Source organism: Dipodomys spectabilis, unplaced genomic scaffold, assembly GCF_019054845.1.
Source record: "Dipodomys spectabilis isolate Male_0828 unplaced genomic scaffold, ASM1905484v1 ptg000227l, whole genome shotgun sequence".
Taxonomy (NCBI): Eukaryota; Metazoa; Chordata; class Mammalia; order Rodentia; family Heteromyidae; genus Dipodomys; species Dipodomys spectabilis.
In genome coordinates, this window is record NW_024870904.1 from 6338412 (window position 1) to 6358031 (window position 19620).

Genomic DNA, 19620 nt, shown 5'->3' on the forward strand with positions numbered 1-19620 from the left:
ATTCAGGTGCCCATTTTGAATAATTTAAAATGTTAACAGTAAACAACGCTATCTGCAACTGTATATTGGGGCTACCTCCCCCTTTTTTGTAAAAATAGCTCCATAGTATATTGGTGATTTCTTTCTATATTACTTGGGCTTGGAGATTATAGAGAATTCCTGTAGTATGATGAATGTGCCATTTGTCAAAAAACTGTCTTCTGCCTCTTTTGCACTGCCAGTGACCTCCTCTTTTCGGGCAGTACTCCTGGCTTCTGGCCTGGTCAGTTCAGCCTCCTGAGTAGCAGAATTGCAGGTATGAAGGATGGATGCCTGATTTACTTGAGATTTTTAACCACCTTCTTTCATGGACAATACAATGAAATAAATGCTTCCCCTTGAAAAGGGAAGAGGGTAATGATTGGAGAAGAGTGCTGAAGATCAGTGTGTGATCTCTAGTGCAGGGTTGGTTACAGGCTCGTTAGTTCATCCACAGATGCTGGGGAAAGTCCAAATTCAAATGATTGTGCTTGGAAAATCCACCAGGTGTTCCTGGGACACCACCTGCATTGACTCAGGGCCTCTTTGCCCCTTTACTTCTTGTTTTCTCTCTCTCTTTTTCATCGTCCAGGTCATGTAGAGAGGGGTTAGTTTACTCAAGTAATTCATTAAGTATATTTTGTCCAACTCGTTACACCTTCCCTCACCTTTCTCCTATTTTCCCTATCTTGACAATCCCGCTGCCCCTTTCATAAATGACTTGTTGTACCATCTATCCTTTTGGATGTCCTGTATGGTAATTCTTGCTGTTGGATTCTCCACTAGGATTTTCTGAATCAGAGCCAGAGGAGCAGAATCAATTTTTTTCCAGGGCTTGAGATATGTTTTCTTTTCTTTCCAATCACAATATTCTGGACAACTGTCACTGGGCTCTTCCCATGGTAAGTCTCCAGCCAACATTGCAGTAAGAACTATGCCACAGGACCAAACATCAACTGGTTCTGCATGACATTCTTCCCTCTTCAGAAGTTCTGGAGCCACATAAGGTAAAGTACCACACATGTTTGTCAAGAAACGCTCACAATTCTTATGGCGAAATACTGTGGCCAAGCCAAAGTCACAGATTTTGAGGTTATCCCTTTTGTCCAAGAGGAGATTTTCTGGCTTAATATCTCTATGAGCTATTCCAATACCATGCAGATAAAACAGCCCTGCCATGAGTTGATGGAAGAACCTCTGAGCATCTTCCTCAGGCATGCCTATATCTGGCTGTATTCTATCAAAAAGGTCTCCACCACTACAGTATTCCAAGAATAGATATCGCATATTGCCTTCTCTCCTGTGACCATAGAATTTCAAAACATTCTCATGGTTTAACATTTGATTAATGCAGATTTCTTTCTTAATATTTTCCGGAGAGTTCCTGGCCCGTTTCATGTCTAAAATCTTCACTGCAACTGCCTGTTTAGTTGCTCTATTCACAACAAGCTGAACTTTTCCATAGGTACCTTTTCCCAGGGTTTTCACCAAGTCCCAGTCTCCGCAAAAGGGCACTCTCATGACTTTTCCAATCAGTCCGGCAGACTTGTCCTGGGCCAGCCACCTTGATGCACCTTTGTTTTCCGTGAAGAAACCTGCAAATGAAGCTGCCATGATTACAGGTAGAGGTTAATGTCTCCTGAAGGGATTAAGCAACCAACGTGGGTCAGATGGACCCTTGTTCTGTTGCTTACAACCGCCACTGAGAAGAGGCTGAATCCACCAGCCTGAGCCTTCGCCACTGCCTCTGTTCCTGGGAGCTTTGTCCTTTCTTGCTGGCTGTGAGGTTTGCCCTAGGAGTCTTGGTCACCTCAGCCTGTTCTGGAGCCTCTGTTTGAAGTCCTTTTCCTGCTCGCTCTTCACCTCCTTCCTCCAGCAGCCTGGACCAAGCAAATGAAGTCCAGGCCATGCTGCTCTTCTTTATATGCAGGACATGATGAACCCACCCTTCCCTTTCTGGGAGGGTTTGCCCTTGCAGAAGACTTCAGGAGCAGGGTGTGTCTTGTCTGGCCCCTGCCTTTAATCCTGGCTACTCCAGCCGCTAAAATCTGAGTATGTAGGTTCCAAGCCATCTAGAGAAGGAAAGTCTGAGAGAACTTTTTCTTTCATTTATTACCAAAAACAAACAGGCAAAAAACCACAAGTGGAGCTGAGACTCAAGTAGTAGAGAACAAGCCTTGAGCACAAAATCTTAGGACCCAGGACGAGAGTTGAAGCCCTAGCACTTGCACAAATTCTTCATGAATTTTTGTGCTTTCTTCAAGTACTCAGCTTCATCAATGTAGGCACATCTTTGTTTGTTACCTTTCTAACCTTTCTAGTCGTGGTAATTTTCTCAAGATTAATGGCCTTCTCTGGGAGTGGAGAAAATGAAATCATCATTGGTGGGTTGTTGTTTTTTTTTTAATCAGTCGTTGGTCTTGAACTCTAGGCCTGGGCATTGTCCCTCAGCTCTTTAGCTGAATTCTAGTTCCACTTCCGGTTTTCTGAGTGGTTTATTGGAGGTAAGTTCCTCACCGGCTTTCCTGCCTTTGAGGCTGGTAATCTCAATCTGCAAATCTCAGCCTCCTGAGTAGATAGGATTACAGACCTGGGCCACTGGCACTGGACTGGTTGTAGGTTTGTTGGTGAGGGGAGAGTCTCCCACTTGTCCCATAAAGTTTAGAGAATGCCCCAAATTCTACTTATGCTTGCGGGAGGGTGTGTCCTCATAGTCACCCACAGGAGCTTGGTGTGGCATGCCCAGGACTCTAATCCTGGCTACTGAAGAGGCTGAGATATGAGGATATATGTTCCAGGAGAGGTAGAGCTTTGTTATCACCAATTTACTAACAAAATAGCCAGAAGTGGAGCTGAGGTTCAAGTGGTAGAGTACAAGCCTTGAACACAAAAGTTAGGTCCCTAGACCAGACTTGAAGCCCTAGTGCCGGCACTAAAACCTTCAGGAATTTGTGTGTTTGTTTACAGCAAAGATCTCAGTTTCATCGATGTAGGCTCTTTTCCTTAATATCTTTGTGGTTGCCTTTTGGTCATGACAGACTTCATAATTGTCTCCAGTTGAGTGGGCTCCTGGGGGAGTAGAGAAAAAAAGAATCTCATAGTTTTATCCACAGGGGTAATAGGTATGAGGAGAGCCTCCCACTTGCCCCAGGAGGTTTGGAGGTGGCCTAGGTGAAGCAGCCTGGAGTTTGCACATCAGTCTTATTCCTACCATCCATCTGATATTGAGATGTTTAATGAGCTTCAATGACATTGAGTGCTGCAGGAAGTGGATTCTTAATTACTGAATGGTGGACTCCAAGTGCCATTTAGAGCAGTGTTCCTAGAGTATTCAAACCATAGAAACTAGGAATGCTGAAACCTCAAGCAGAGCTGACAATGTTGTCCACACAAAAGTAGCTGGGTCTACAGTTCAGGTGCAAATGTGAAAGATGGTGAAGTTTGTTGTCAGATATTTCTTCCCCTTTTTACATCTGATTTGGCAGGCTGTGCAAATGAAAATATTAGCATATGATAGCATATTCTTGCTAAGACTCAGCTGTAGTGGAAGCATTTTTCTTGAATTCAGATGTGTGTGTGTGTGTATGTGTGAGTGTGTGTGTGATGCTGGAGTTGTGATGGAACCATAGGGAATGTTCCCCTTGATTGTCTGTGAGAAATTGCTCCATAGGTAAAATTTGAATGATGTGGAAACAGTGTAGTGAAGGAATCAAATACTGAGCTCAGTAGAAAAATGGAGTTTGTTGGAAGGAAATCTCAGGTAGAAATAGGATTGGGGCAGGGTGTGGCTGAGGCAGAACTTCAGGGGGATTTTCATGTTATTGGGACTTAAACCCTGATGTAGGTAGATTTAGGTGGTCAGACTTGCTACTGGTAATCATTGTGGGAAAGAAGGAATAAGACTGGAGACAGGAGGCGCACTGAGGATGCTAGCATGCTCTATGTGAGTGGCTGATGGCTCATCTGAGTTAAAGAACAAATCTGAGATCAGCAGGCCAGTGTACAGCCTTGAATGTCCTTAGCTGGGGGAAGAAAAAGAGCCCAAGATTGATTGTTTTAAGTCAAAAAGATCGGTGAGTCCAGTTATAGAAAAGCATAGCCCCAAGGGCCTTGAATACTACCTTTGTTGATGCTGATTTGACTAACCTGTGTTGTCCATAGCACTCTCCTTTTCCTAAGTAGAGCTCACAAAATCCAGCTGGAGTCAGGGGATAGTGGTAGGGTTGTTCTTATACTTTTTTGGTCTGTGACTGTGATTATCAGCATACTATATTTAGCAAACATGTATGTAGAACATTGTTCAATTAGAAGGAATATCAGGGCTCTTAAGTTTCCTGAAACAATCATGATACCTGTTGCATGATTGCTAGTAAGAGTTGAATTTCAATTTCTCTTAATACTGAGATGGAGTCATGAGGATAGACTGCTGGCATAATTCTCAGTAAAGTGATAGCATCCTCAGACCCTAGGGTGGGCAGGCATCTGTCCCTGCATGCTGTTGAACCAGAACTTCTTGGGCTATCATAAGTTGGGCCCTGACATTGCTCTGAAGAAACTTGTCCAGTACTTACTTTCCAGTGTTGTCCCTACCAGGTATAAACTGCTAAGATATATAGCTGTCTTTCTGACCACGTGCTTTGAAGGTGGGTGCATCTCTTCAATGCTTCCTATACTATTTTCAGTGTTTTTGGAATTTATAGTGGAAGTGCTCTCCTGACTTTGATCAGAACTGAGAGACTTCTAGGCATCTGTGTTGTACTCTGAGGTTCTTTCTTCACATCTATGAAAACATACAAAATAAAAAGTTTCTCTGCATTTCTTTTAAAGTCTCTTCTACCTCTCTCTTTTATTTTTTTAATTTTTTTTTGGGGTCCGGTCGTGGGGCCTGAACTCTGGGCCTGGGTGCTGTCCCTCAGCTCTTCAGCTCAATTCTAGTGCTCTACACCACTGGAGCCACAGCACCACTTCCGGCTTTTTTCTTTTTGCTTATGTGGTGCTGAGGAATCGAACCCAGGGCCTCAGGCATGCAAGGCAAGCGCTCTACCACTGAGCCAGCTTCCCAGCCCCTCTTCTACCTCTTTCTCACCTAAGGCTTGTGTTCAGTGTGAGCTGTGAAATGCATGTTCCAGGTCAGTTGAGGTACATGCACTTTTCATGGTGATAACTTCAGTAAAGAGTCTGTTCACATTCTCCCTACTGAATACCTCATTTTCTTCAGTGATATTTGTAAGGTCTGCCCCGGTCCCTGCAGGCCATGTACAGACACCTCCCTATCTCTTGGCCAGGTTTCTGCCCAGTACCTGTCTTACGTAGGAACCTGCCACATCTGGAAGCAGACAGTTTCCTCTCCTGTTAGTTTACATCGTGGTCATTCCTCTCATATGACTATAAGAAGTTCCAGGCCCTGAGGTCACATCTAGATCCAGTGTGGCCACACCTTTCTCCCACCTGACCACACCTATCACTGTCCCATAAGTCCTGGCTTCAGGGTGGGGTTCCCCTTTAGGCCATGCCTCTCCACCATGCAACCAGTGTGCAGTACTTCTGTAAATAAACTTCTTTTCCTGTCTGAATACCACAAGATATTCTTTTCATTGTCTACCTCATGAAACTATCTATTGACTATACTTTACATTAATAACTTAAAAGCTTCGATTTCAACTCACCAATGATATAGTAAGAAGTTTGTTTCATTGCTTATAAGGACTTGTGACTTTAAATGCATGAAGGATTTTCTTGGGTTCTTCTTCTTATATTCTTTTGAGTTCAGTCTTGGGGCCTGAACTCTGGGCCTGGGCTCTCTCCCTCAGCTCTTCAGCTCAAGGCTAGTACTCTGCCACATGAGCCACAGCACCGCTTCCAGCTTATTTCTTTTTGCTTATGTGGTGTTAAGGAATCGACCCCAGGGTCTCATCCATACAAGGCAAGTAGTACCACTGAGCCACTTTCCCAGGTCAGATAGGTTTTATTTTTTTTAATGGAAAGTCTCTACAATTCAGTCATAGTTGTATGGTGCACAGCCAGGAAGAGTTCTGTTGGGATTCTGGCTGTGAGCCCTCCAACCACCAATGGTGGAAGACAGTCTGTGTCTCCTGGAAGTGCTCCTTTAGGGTGTGGTTATTCCTTATGGAACTGCGGTCCTCCTGGGATATGAAAGCCATTTGCTGTTTGAGATGCCATCTGCTGTGAACCTGAACTCTTATTTCCTGGCAAGTGTCAAATCTGTCCTCTGTTACCGGAGGGGCTTAAGGTAGGAGAGTGTGTTGGTGGGTATGCTTCTGGAATGAAGACAAAGTTACTTATTCTCATCTTCCTGTCCAGGACTACAATCTTTTTATGAATGTTTAAGATAATTATATGAATGTGTAGAGTAAGGGGACATTGGAAGGACCCCATAGGAAAACACATCTAAATTCAATGCTTCATATCCCAAGAATCTCAGGGGAGAGGAAGGTGACAATTAACACGTGGGTCATCAGCAAGGGAGGGCCATCCTCTCTTCATACTCCTTGAAAATGGACTATGCTCGGCTAAGGGCTCTTGAGAAATGAATTTGTGCTTAGGGTCTGCCTGAGCAGAAGAGAGGAGGTTCCCAAAGCTTGCTCGTGAGCCTTTTCTTCCTCTGTGGTTCCCTGATCACTTCTGAACAAATGTTCTTGGATCTGTGAGATCAGGAAGGAGTCACCATCGAATGCTTTCCCTTACACAACGGATGCATGAGCCCTTCTGAATATGAGTACTCTCTGGTAGAATTGTGTAAAAGAGTGTCTTCAGAGACCACAAAGCATGTCCCCAGAAAGGAAAGGAGGGAAGTTGAGGTAGCCCATGTGTAAAAATTTGGCTTTAGACCAGTCTCCAGGTCTCCAGATTAACACCCAGTCATATGAGGGCATGATCCAGACTCCCTTCTGCATTGCTTATAAGTCCAGGTATTTCTCAGACTGTCCTGAGAAGGAGAAGGTCAATTTGAGGGTCATTGAGGTTTTCTTACCTTCATCGAGGTAATCTCTGGAAATCTAGGACTGCTCCTCTGAACTTCCCATAGTGGGATTAGAGTCTTCCAACAAAGTCATCAAGATGATACCACTTAGACCAAGTATCCAAATTTCAAGATCAACAAGTGTGTGCCTATACAGTATGAGATGGGCCAAATTTCACAAAAGGAGTGCTTGCATCATGGCATTCTACCATGTTGCTATACCACAGTTCCTGACTTCAGAGAGAAACAGAAATTCTCAGCACAGACACTGGCCATTTGAACATGCCTACAATGCTCAAACATAGCAACTTAAAGTAAATGGCAACTAGTCCAATTGCCACAAGGAGCCTTTTGCCTCAATTGCAGTTACTTGGTATTTTTTACCTTGGAGGGACTGGTACCCTACTGTGTGGCCTGAGGACGTTGATACAGACTGTATGGGATGCGACTGTCTCCATGCACCTTAGTGTAAGGTGTGTCCAGATTCATGCAGGCCCTGTTCAGACACCACCCTACCTGTTGGCTAAGTTTCTGCCCAGTATCTCTTACCTAGGCAACTGGCACACCTGGAAGCAGTCACCTCCCCCTCCCAGGTCACACCATGGCCAGCCTCTTTCATGTCTCTTGTCAGACCAGGGAAGGGTCCCAGGCCCTGAAGTCACATCCAGATCCAGTGTGGCCACAGGCCTTCCTGTCCCTGGCCTGGAGGTGGGTCACTCCTTTTGGCCATGCCTTTCCACCATGCTCAGCAGGGCAGCATTTTGGTAAATCAACTACTTTTCTTGCCCTAACACCGTGTGGTGATCTCTTCACTGGCTACCTAATGAAACATAAATATTTAATAAACTTCACACTTAGCATGGAGCCTATTTCTGGATGAAGATCCTAGTTCAGGCTGCTTGTGCTTAAAGGTTTCTGTACATAGACAAAAGAAGTCATGTTCTTTGTTTTGTTTTCAGAATAGTGGTTTGAAAGGGGTTTCCAAAGTGGAGGATGGAGCCGATGAATTCAGCTAGAAGTGTTAATGATGGTGGTGCTTGATCTATTAATACTGGGAACACTACAACTAATTTTGGCGGCTATATTTGCAAATTTTATTACAAAAACACATACAAAGAAAACCTCCAAAAGCAGAGAAAAGTTTTTCTATCCTAAGACATATATGAAAAGCACACTGCTTTTTTTTTTTTTATTGTAAAGATACTATACAGAGGGTTACAGTTACATGAGTGAGGTATTGAGTATACTTCCTCTTGAACATTGTTACCCCCTCCATTGTTTTCCCCCTACCATCCCCTCCCTCCCTCCCTTCCCCGAGGTTCTTTTTTTTTTTTTTGATTGTGATTAAGTGATTACATAATTTCAAAGTCACAAGTTCATTCTAACTTTCCTGGAGCAAATTGTCTATCACAGTCTGTAATATATAACAGTGTTCACATGTTATATACCATATTTGTGATCAGCAGCATGGGGATATTTAGTAGTGGTTCAACCAGATGAGCGGGAGTCCTTTGTTTCTTAAGTCCTGTTAGTTTTGTCGTATCACCTAACATTTTGGATTTAGCATCCACTTACCAGGGAGACCATGTACCGTTTGTCTCTTCGTTCTTGGCTTACCTCGCTCAACATGATTCCTTCTAGCTCCATCCATTTCCCTGCAAATGCCATTATTTTGTCATTTCTAATGGCTGCATAATATTCCATTGTGTATAGATACCACAATTTTTGGATCCATTCACCTGTGGTGGGGCATCTAGGTTGTTTCCATATCCTAGCTCTTGCGAACAGTGCTGCAATAAACATGGAGGTGCACGTGTCCTTGTATATTGGTTCCTGTTGTTCAGGGTATATGCCTAGAAGTGGTATGACTGGGTCGTAAGGGAGGTCAATCTTTAGCTTTCTAAGGACCCTCCAGACTGCTTTTTAAAGTGGTTGTATAAGTGTACATTCCCACCAGCAGTGTAATAGGGTTCCTCTTTCTCCACATCCCCTCCAGCATTTGTCGTTGGCTGATTTGTGGATGTGGGACATTCTGACTGGGGTAAGGTGGTATCTCAGGGTTGTCTTTATTTGCATTTCCTTCACCACCAGGGATGATGAACATTTCCTCATGTGTTTCTTTGCCATTTTTATTTCTTTATTTGAGAAGTCCTCTTTAGTTCCCTTGCCCATTTAGTAACTGGTTTGTTAGGTTTGGGAGGGATTAGTTTCTTGAGTTCCCTGTATATACAGGATGTTAACCCCTTGTCTGATATATTGCTGGTAAATATTTTTTCCCAATTAGTTGGTTGTCTTTCTAGCTTAGTTGCGATAGATTCAGCTGTGCAGAAGCTTTTTATTTTAAGGTAGTCCCATTTGTCGAGTCTCTCTCCAACTTGTTGTGACCCTGGGTCTCTGTTCAGGAAGTTCCTTCCTGTGCCTATTAGTTCAAGTGTCTCTCCTACTCTGTCCTGCAGTAGTTTCAGAGATTCAGGTTTAATGTTAAGGTCTTTAATCCATTTTTGAGTTGATGTTGGTGCATGGTGATAGGCTGGGGTCCACTTTTAGTTTTCTGCATGTGGCTGCCCAGTTTTCCCAGCACCAGCGGTTGAAGAGGCTGTGTTTCTTCCATTGTATGTCTTTGGCTCCTTTGTCGAATATCAGCTGGCTGTAGGCCTGTGGATTTATTTCTGGATCTTCTATTCTGTTCCATTGGTCTTCGGGTCTGTTTTTGTGCCAGTACCATGCTGTCTTTGTTATTATAGCTCTGTAGTAGAGTTTGAAGTTCGGCATGGATAGCCCTCCCATATTGTCTTTATCCCCTAGAATTGTTTTGGCTATTCTAGGTCTTTTGTTGTTCCATATAAATTTTTGGACTGTTTTCTGTATTTCAGTGATGTACGTCATTGGGATTTTAATAGGAATTGCATTGAATTTGTATATTAGTTTTGGAAGTATCACCATCTTTACTATATTAAGTCGGCCTATCCAGGAGCATGGGAAGTCTTTCCATTTCCTAGTGTCTTCTGCAATTTCTTTCTTTAACTTTTTATAGTTCTCGTTAAATCGTTCTTTTACATCTTTGGTTAGGTTAATTCCTAAATATTTTATTTTTTGGGAGGTTATTGTGAATGGGGTTGCTCCCTTTATTTCCCTCTCTTCCTGTATGTTATCAGTGTATAGGAAGGCAACTGATTTTTGTGGGTTTATTTTGTATCCTGCTATTTTGCTGAAGTGACTTATGATTTCTAAAAGTTTGGGGATGGAGTTTTTGGGATCGTGGAGGTATAGTATCATGTCGTCTGCAAAAAGGGATAGTTTCACTTCTTCTTTCCCTATGCGGATCCCTTTAATGTCTTTTTCTTGCCTTATTGCCCTGGCTAAGGGTTTTAGGACTATGTTGAAGAGGAATGGAGACAGTGGGCATCCTTGCCTTGTTCCTGTTTTTAGGAGGATTGGTTGTAGCTTTTCCCCATTAAGTATAATATTGGCTATTGTCTGTCATAAATGGCTTTTATTGTTTTTAGAAATGTTCCTTCTATTCCTATTTTCTCCAGAGCTTTTAGCATGAATGAATGTTGAATTTTATCAAAGGCCTTTTCTGCATCTGTGGCGATAATCATGTGATTCTTGACCTTGGCTCTGTTGATATGTTGGATTACATTTATTGACTTACGTATGTTAAACCATCCCTGTGTCTCTGGGATGAAGCCTACCTGATCATAGTGTATTTTTTTTTATGTGTTTCTGGATTCTGTTAGCTAGAATCTTGTTAAGGATCTTTGCATCTGTGTTCATCAAGGAAATTGGCCTGTAATTCTCTTTTTTGGTTGGGTCTTTGCCTGGTTTGGGGATGAGCGTGATATTGGCTTCGTAGAATGAGTTTGGGATAGCTCCCTCCTTCTCTGTTTCTCTGAAGAGCTTGAGGAGTATGGGTATTAGTTTTTGTTTAAAGGTCTTATAGAATTCTGCTGTGAATCCATCTGGTCCTGGGCTTTTTTTTGTTGGAAGACTTTTGATAGCTTCCTGTATCTCATTATAGGATATTGGCTTATTTAATTGGTTAACTTCTTCTTTGCTCAGTTTGGGTAACTTGTATTTCTCTAAGAATGCATCCATTTCTGCCAGATTTTCTTCCTTTAGAGAGAATAGCTTTTGAAAGTAGTCTGTTAGAATTGTTTGGATATCTTGGGTACGTGTTGTGATGTTTCCGGTGGCATCCCTAATCCTATTAATATGGGTTTCCTCTCTTCTTTTTTTAATTAATCTTGCCAACGGGCCATCAATTTTGTTTATTTTTTCAAAGAACCAGCTTTTTGTTTGGTTTATTTTGGTTATGGTTTTCTGATTTTCTAATTGGTTAATCTCTGCTCTTAATTTGGTTATCTGGCTTCGTCTAGTAGTTTTAGGTCCTATTGTTTCTTGTTTTTCTAGTTGCAACATGAGATTATTTACTTGGTCTGTCTCCATTCTCTTGATGTGGGCACTGAGGGCAATAAATTTGCCCCTCAGGACTGCTTTTGCTGTGTCCCACAAGTTTCTTTGTGAGGTGTTTTCATTTTCATTGAGTTGTAGGAAATGCTTTATTTCTTCTCTGATCTCTTCTGTTACCCAGGCCTTGTTAAGGAGTGTGCTGTTCAATTTCCATGTATTAGAGAAATTTCTGCGGTATGCTTTGTTATTGAGAGCTAGCTTGATTCCACTGTGGTCAGATAGGATACAGGGGATTATGTCGATCCCTTTGTATTTGCTTAGGTTCCTTGCATGAACTATGATATGGTCTATTTTGGAGAAATTTCCATGAGCTGCTGAGAAGGATGTGTACTGTGTTGTTTTAGGGTGAAATACTCGGTAGATGTCAGTTAATTCCGCTTGAAGTATGGCCTCACTTAATTCGGTAGCTTCTTTGCCAATCCTCTGGTTGGTAGACCTGTCCTTTGGTGAGAGTTGCGTGTTAAAGTCTCCTAGTATTATCGTATTGGGATCTATTTTATTCTGTAAGTTTGAGAGCATTTGTTTGACATATCTGGGTGCACCGATATTTGGGGCATATAAGTTGATGATGGTTATATCCTCCTCTTGGATTGTTCCCTTTATTAATATGTAGTGTCCGTCCTTGTCTTTCTGTACTGATTTTAATGAAAAGTTTATTTTGTCAGATATCAGGATAGCTACACCTGCTTTCTTACTGGGGGCATTTGATTGGTAGATCCTTTTCCACCCCTTCACTCTGAGTTTGTTTGTATGTTTGGCTGAGAGGTGGGTCTCCTGAAGGCAACAGATGGATGGGTCTTGTTTTCTGATCCAGTCCTCAGTTTGTTTTCTTTTAATTGGTGAATTCAGCCCATTTATACTAAGAGAAAGTATAGAGAGATGCATTGTTGTCCCTGCCATTCCGTTTTCCTAAGTTTTTCTTCTTTCCTTTCCTCCTGTGCTTGCTCAGTTAGACTTTGAGTAATGCCTGTTTGGGGCAGGTCCCAGTTCCTGGTTGCTTTCTTCAGGTTGTGTCCCCCCTCTTAGAATTCTTTGTAATGCTGGCTTAATGTTTATGTATTCATTTAGTTTTTCTTTGCTATTAAAAGTTTTCAGTTCTCCATCGAATGTGAATGCTAGCTTTGCCGGGTATATCAGTCTGGCTGGGCAGTTATTGGCTCTCAGGGCTCGTATGGTGCTTTCCCAGGCTTTTCTTGCATTCATTGTTTGTGTGGAGAGATCTGCAGTGATTCTAATTTTTTTCCCGTTGTAGTATAGCTCCTTCTTCATTTTTGCTGCATGCAGGATTGTTTCCTTATTATTCAGATCCATCATTTTTACTATAATGTGTCTAGAAGTATTTCTCCTGGGATCTTGCTTGTTGGGTGTTCGATAAGCTTTTGTGATGTAGTTAAGATGGTCGTTTTTGAGGTGGGGAAAATTTTCATTGACTATCTTGTTAAATAGGTGTTGCATTCCCTTGCTCTGGAATTCCTCACCTTCGTCCACTCCAATTATGCGAAGGTTAAATTTTTTAGCATTATCTGCTTGCTCTTGAATTTCCCTTTGGTTTAATTTGAGTGATTTTTCCGTATCTGTCACTTTTTGGTCCAGTTGGTGTATTCTGTCTTCTGTATCTGACACTCTACCTTCCATTTCATTCACTCTGTTGACCGTGGCTTCTATTGTGGTTTGCATGGAGGAAATGGATCCCTTTATGGATTCAATGTTGGTTCTCAGAGTACTGATCTCACCTCTCAATGAGGTGAGATCAGTATGCATTACCTCTAATTTGGCGTTTATCTCACTTCTTACTGAGGTTTGTGCAGCTTCTATTTTTGCATCCAACTTTTGTTCAATATCCTGTATCTCTTTTGATAATTCATCCTTGTGCTCTTTCAATTTCTGATCCATTTCTCGCTTTATTTCTTGAGTCATTGCCTCCAGCAACCCTTGGATGTAGCTTTTGTCTTCCATTCCTGCTTTGCTCCCACTAGGGCTCTCCCCTGCATGGCTGCTGGCTTTTGAGGTGAGCTTGCTGTCCTGGGTGGTGGTAAACCTTGTGATTTTTCTCTGTGATTTTCGCATGGGGGTTCAGGAGACTGCTCTTCAATTTTGTTTTCGTGTGTCTGTCTTTGCTTGGTTGCTGATTCTGTATTGGTAGAGAGAGTCTGTGCCTGATCTGGGTTCTGTTGGGAGCCTATTTCCAGCTGCTATTCTGACTTACTTAGGATTCTCAGCTCTCTGCTGTAGATTGCTGGCAATTCCTGCCTTTGGAAGGGTTGAGCAGCCTAGCCTGCTTTTTTTGCTCCTACGTGTGCTCTTGGGAAGATCAGATGCTCTGGATGCACTCTCCCAAATACTGGAGTCTGCTATGGGCTCCTGATGTGTTTTTGTTTGTTTGTTTTGGGCTGGTTGTGGGCTTGAACTCTAGGTTTGGGTGCTGTCCCTCAGCTCTTCAGCTCAAGGCTGGCACCCTACCATTTGAGCCACAGCACCACTTCTGACCCTTTTTGCTTTTGTGATGCTGAGGAATCAGATCCAGGGCCTCATACATCCAAGACTATCACTCTATTGCTGAGCCGCCTTATCAGCCTGAGCTCCTGCTTACTATCAGGTGCTGGCAGCCTGTGTTGCCCAATTCCCAGCCTAGGGTATATGGGTGGAGTTTTGGTGGGGTTTGGGCTTCTCTTGTCCTGAGCCTCCAGGTCTTTTGTTGTCACAGGTGTGCTTCCCGGGGAGTGTTGTTTCCTGGTTTTCTCCCGTCTGTTGAGGCGTATGCTCAGCTTTTTACTTCAGTTGGGAGGAGTTGGTTGTGTTGTTCGGGTGCCGGATCCCCGGGCCTGGTTCCAGCCCCAGCCTGGAGCACGCTCGTTAGGCCTGTGCTGATGTGTATACCACCTAGGTTATGCAGCCTGTAGGACACAGTTCAAATTTCTTCTACTGTTGGTACTCTTGACCCAGAGGCGCTGTTCCTGGCTTGGGCATTTAAGCTCCCTTCCAGGGGCACTCTTGTTCTGGCCTGGCCAGCAGAGTGTGCTCCACCGGCTGGTGGAGCTCTCGAACAGTTCCCAGTTTTAGTGGGTCCTGTGGTCCGGGTGTTGGGGTAAGGAGGCTAGGTCAGGGTCTGGGGATTCCCTCCAGCTCTGGTCTCCCTTGAGGGATACACTGTCCCCTGTGGGGTACTCACCCTGGAGCTGGCTGTTTCTGTGTGGTGTAGGTCGTCAGTTGTTGTTGCAATCCGAGTTCAGTTGGGGTGGTTGTGGGCTGGGTTGGGCGGCCCCCTCCGGGTCGTTGGGATTGCGATTGGGCGGGTGGTCTGCCAACAGGTCCTTTGTCATGCTGCTGGTGCCGGGCGGCTTTGGCGGGATGGAGCCTCTCTGCTCCGGTGGAGAGTGCGGGGTGGGGGTGGGATCCTCGTGGAGACTCCCGGCTGGTAGGTTTCTCTGTTCCTGGCGATCCGCTGTTCTGCAATCCGGTACCTGGTGATCTGCAAGCAGCCCCCTGTGTCTCTGTGGCTCCGGCAGCCCCCGCGGGGCCGGCTGGCCGGCGGCTTGGCGCACTGCCGCGCGGTCAGTAAAGGTTGGGGGAGGGGTCTTCGCTCTTCTCTGTTCTGAAATTCTTCTTTTCCTCTCTTTCTTTTTTTGTTATTTTCCACCTCTGGTTTTTCTCTGAGTGTTCCTCTTTTTGTTGTTGTCGGTCTCTTGGGGAGATTAAGCGTTGGAACTGGAACTCTCTTTTCAGTTGGAGAGAGCTGTGGCGTTTCCCTACTGCCCCGTCGCCATCTTGGTCCCCCCTCCACACTGCTTTTTAACATATAATTCATGTATGTATAATATACACACATTATGTGGCAGTGTTCTTTTGTCAGTCATGGGACGTGAACTCTGGATCTAGGCTCTGTGCCTGTGCTGTTCAGCTAAAGGTGAGTGAAAGATTAAAAATTGACCATTACCATTACTAACTTGCTAACTGCTGATTCTGCTTCTGTAAACTTGCTTATGCTAGCATTGACCCTTCCCTTCCCAGAAATGAGTTAAGAAGTTTCAGGGACCAGATGCCGGCCCCAGGACAAGGTCAGGGGTCGTAGATAAAGAACAGGCAGTACGTGTTCCTCAGTTGCCATTTAGAAATTCCCCAGACAGGACCTTGAGATAACGACCACCTGGCAAGACCACAAGCTAAGCCAAATGTCAACCAATCATAGGACTGTAACCATGTAAACCGCCCCCCTTAAACCAACCATGGGCCAGTCATTTTACAAAGAGTGTTACAAAATTTCCCGCGTGGCAAAGTGATTGTTGGTGTATATGGTGACCTTTAAATGGACCAATCATGGGATGCTTTGTGTTATGCTAATTTTGTGGTTTTTGCTTTTAAATTAGCCTGTAACCTCTGCTTGGGGCTCCCTGTCTGCCCGAGACAGAGAGTCCGTTTGGGCAAACGTCAAATAAACTCCTCTTGATTATTGCATCTCCCACCTGGAGTCTGAGTTTTCTGGGGCGCCCTCCCGTTGACGAAAGTATCCTAGGGGGCTAGGGTCTTTCAGTGAGCTCTCTACCACTTGAGCCACAGGACCAGTTCTGGTTTTCCAGTAGTTTATTGGAGATAAGCGTCTCGTGGCAGGGCTGGAAGGTGGCTCAGTGGTAGAGTGCTTGCCTTGCATGCATGAGGTCCTGGGTTCTATACCTCAGCACCACATAAGCAAAAAAGAAAAAAGCCGGAAGTAGAGTGCTAGCCTTGAGCTGAAGAGCTGAGGGACAGCGCCCAGGCCTAGAGTTAAGGGCCCATGACCGTAACCCCCCCTCAAAAAAAAAAGTCTTGTGGACTTTTCTGCCCAAGCTGGCTTTGAAATGGGAACCTCAGATCTCAGCCTCCTGAGTAGCTAAGATTACATGTGTGAGCCACTGGAGCCCCCATATGTTAGTACTTTTCTACTTACACATTATTCTCAGGTGAAAAATTAGGACTATAGGCAATGCCCTTGCTTTCCTGACTTGGAAGGTAAATATAATGAAACATATAGAAATGCTACAAAACCTCTTTTAGACATATATTCATGTGTGAGAAAAATTGCCTTTTCTCTCAGCATATTGCTTAATAGTTCCTGCTTTGGCCTGGAAGCTTAGTTCTTAAGGAAAAGAGGAACTGCATAGGGATAAAGGATTTGTCTGAAGTAAAATTTCTCTTAAACAGGTCTTTCCAGTTGGGATTATGACACACCCTGGACTAGTCCAGAGCTAGTATATGGTGGTCTGGGCACCTACTGAGATTACTTATGAACTGTTAATCTTACCTCAAAATCACCTTCTGTAAATACATTTTATCCTATTCAAATGAGCCAAACATGAGCAGATTAGATTGTAACCCTGAGCACAACCAATCTGAGCAGAGAGGCAGGGCCTGTTGCTGTATTAGCGATAAATAATGGGGCCGACTGCTTGCTCTGTGTGCTTGCTTGCCAGATTTTTGGCTGGTAGTGCATGCTTGTGTGTGCAAGTAAATTTTGCTTTGCTGCTGATTCATTTTTGTGTTTATCATCGTGACTGCAGTGGTTCTTGGAGAATATATTTATAACGCATTGTAAAATAAATAAATGCCAGTGTTACAAAAGTAATGGTGTATTGCTCAGAGCAACAAGGAGCTAATGTTTGAATAGTGTGAAACTACAGAGCAGACCACCAGATGATGACCACACTCCATTGTTGCTGTTCACATAGTCAGACTGTGTCAGGGAAGCAAAAGGTGGACTACAACATGCCAGGATAGACAAGGTTTATTGGAACATCACATGTTATATACAGCATACAGAGATAAGGAGTAAATCTTACAGTCAGCCCGCAGAGTGCTAATCTTAAGCAGTTTTATGGGAGCATAGACAATGAGAATTTAACTTTAAGTCACTATGGAGGAATAGCGAATCCTAATCAACAAATGTGCAGCAGTTAGTTACAGTAATCAAACGTTGTGAGAGGTAGGTAAAGCAGAGATGAGTACACAAAGGGGTTCTGGAGGCAATGTCCTAAGTGTCCCCACAGATTCCCCCTTTTTGTTTTAATGGCAGATCCAACTCCCAGTTAGTTATCCTTTTCCCCCTCCTCTGTAAATTTTATTTTAACAGGATTACATTGGTAGGAATAGCATTGGCCATGCTGGGGGTTTGAGGTGAGATTCGTCAGACAAGAATAGGGAGGGCCCTTGTGCATAAGAGTCCGTCTCAGTTACCTCACATCACCATCTAGCACAGTAATAAACATTAGAACCACCACAGTTAGAAATGTCCAAAGCAGGTCTATTAATACCAGGGCATATATAAAGCTCAGTATCTTGTCCTCTTCAGAATAGGGGAGTAGCGTGGATATTGGGAGTTCCACACATGTGGCATGGGGTATCCTCATGGGCTCCCACACTCAGGCTGTTCTACTATAGTCCAGAAAAACAAGGAAAATTTAAAACAGAGCGCAGACATAGCAAAGCAATCCCGGGTACCTGGTGTCTTTCAAGAAAGCCAGTTCCTTGTATGTGCCTTCAAGCAAGCCCAGAGGTCAAGATGACCTTTAAAATTTACTGTAAGCTCCCAAAACCCTGTCTCTGTTTCAAGAAGCGAACCCGCCTGTCTTAGGTTGTGTGGATCACCTTGTCTGCCTTACCCGTCATGGGGAACTTCTTCAGAGCAAAGCTGAAGGTCCTGTCTTAGGTTGGTCAGACTGGCACCCCCTCTAACCCGTCTCTGGCTGTGGTTCCTCTCGGGGGATATTTACTCACTTGGAGCTTGATCTTAGGTAACTGGCTGGCTAAACTCATAAGAGTTTTGCAGGGCTCGTATAATGCAAGGAAGGCATAGAAAAAGCATCAGCAAAAGCACTTTCAGGCCAAGAGTGAGGGATGGGATAGCAGTCTTTGCCACTTCAGAGTCCAGAGGTGGGGATTGTTCTAGAGCAGGATTATTATTTTTTTGGGGGGGGGGTTCGGTTGCAAGGCCTGAGCTTTGGGCCTGGGCATTGTCCCTCAGCTCTTCAGCTCAAGGCTAGTGCTCTACCACTTGATCCACAGCACCATTTCCGGCTTTTTTTTCTGCTTATGTGGTGCTGTGGAATCGAACCCAGGGCCTCATATGTGCAAGCCAAGCGCTCTACCACTGAGCCACCTTCCCAAACCCTCTACAGCAGGTTTTAGACATATTTACACAAAGCTAAACAAAAGGTGGTTGTACAAGCAACAGGTAAAAGAACAATTAGAGCAGGTAAAATTAAACTATTTAGCTGCTACAGAAATATTAAACAGTCCATACATAATGACAAAGGGTGGTGATCAAAATGAAGGTCAGTCCACCAGGTCGAAGGGACAGCTTCTCTTGTGGTGCTATTGATAATTTCTGCATTGTCAGTGCTGATCACTGCCCAGGTCACCCGTTGAGGTTGATGTGAATTCCAAAGCCATTGTCAGGACTGGGAGGGTCAGGATAGCCATCAGCTAGAGTATCACCATCTGCAATTGTCAAAGAACACAAGAGCTTCTCAAAGGCGTGTTGCCCTTGGGGATGGTTTGTTTATCCTTGGGCATCCTCCTGTATAGAGGAAATGGGTAAAAACTTAAGGTTCCTGGCAGGGATCCAAATGGGGGCTCTCTCCCCTATGGGAAAAACACATCCAAATCCCCTGCCAATGGTAACTAGGGGGTCAGGTCCTCTCCATTGTTGTGTCAGGGGGTCCTTCCACCTGACTTTCTTGGGGCTTAGAGTTTAGATGTCCGCAGTGCTTCTGAAATCTGGATTCAGTGGCTCCTTTTGAATAATTTAAAATGTTAACGGTAAACAAAGCTATCTAAAACTGTATATGGGGGCTATCTCTCCATTTTTGTTGTCATAATTGCTCCATAAGATATTGGTAATTTCTTTCTATGATACTTTGGCCTTGGAGATTATAGAGAATTCCTGTAGTATGATGAATGTGCCATTAGTCCAAAAAGTGTCTTCTGCCTCTTTTGCACTGCCAGTGACCTCCTCTTTTTGGGCAGTACTCCTGGCTTCTGGCCTGGTCAGTACAGCCTCCTGAGTAGCAGAATTGCAGGTATGAAGGATAGATGCCTGATTTATTTGAGATTTTTAACCACCTTCTTTCATGGACATTACAATCAAAGAAATGCTTCCCCTTGACAAGGGAAGAGGGTAA

At 43.9% G+C, this 19620-nt stretch overlaps 1 pseudogene; it reads right to left on the bottom strand.

The window, feature by feature from the left end:
- Window positions 1–460: 460 nt before the first annotated feature.
- LOC122123355 lies at window positions 461–1539 on the bottom strand (annotated as a pseudogene).
- Window positions 1540–19620: the final 18081 nt, after the last annotated feature.